The following is a 418-nucleotide window of genomic DNA, read 5'->3' on the forward strand; positions in this document are numbered from 1 at the left end:
CTAATAAACCTTTTATTTTTCTAATTTTATTTTATTCTCTATACTTTGTTATTGTTCTGCTCCTTTTGGGTTGTTCCCCCCCACCACTTTTTTTTCTTGTTTCTGGTATGGTTTTGTTTTCCCTTGTTGCAGTTGCAGTTGTTTCAATTATATTTTTATTTTTCCTAATACATTTTTTATTGTTCTAATTTTATATTTATTCTTTGTTATTGTACTGCTCCTTTTATTCTTTTTTATTCTTTTTTTTTAATGATGCTATGCAGCTTGCAGGTTCTTGGTTCCCAGGCCAGAGGTCAGGCCCGAGCTCCTGTGGTGGGAGCACCAAGTCCAAGCTGCTGGACTAACAAAGAACCTCAGATGCCAGGAAATATTAATTGAGGTGAGGCCTCCTGGAGGTCCTCATCTCGGCACCAAGGTC

The sequence above is a fragment of the Monodon monoceros genome, unplaced genomic scaffold (genome assembly GCF_005190385.1).
Source record: "Monodon monoceros isolate NGI ecotype Baffin Bay Population unplaced genomic scaffold, NGI_Narwhal_1 Contig1397_ctg1, whole genome shotgun sequence".
Classification (NCBI taxonomy): domain Eukaryota; kingdom Metazoa; phylum Chordata; class Mammalia; order Artiodactyla; family Monodontidae; genus Monodon; species Monodon monoceros.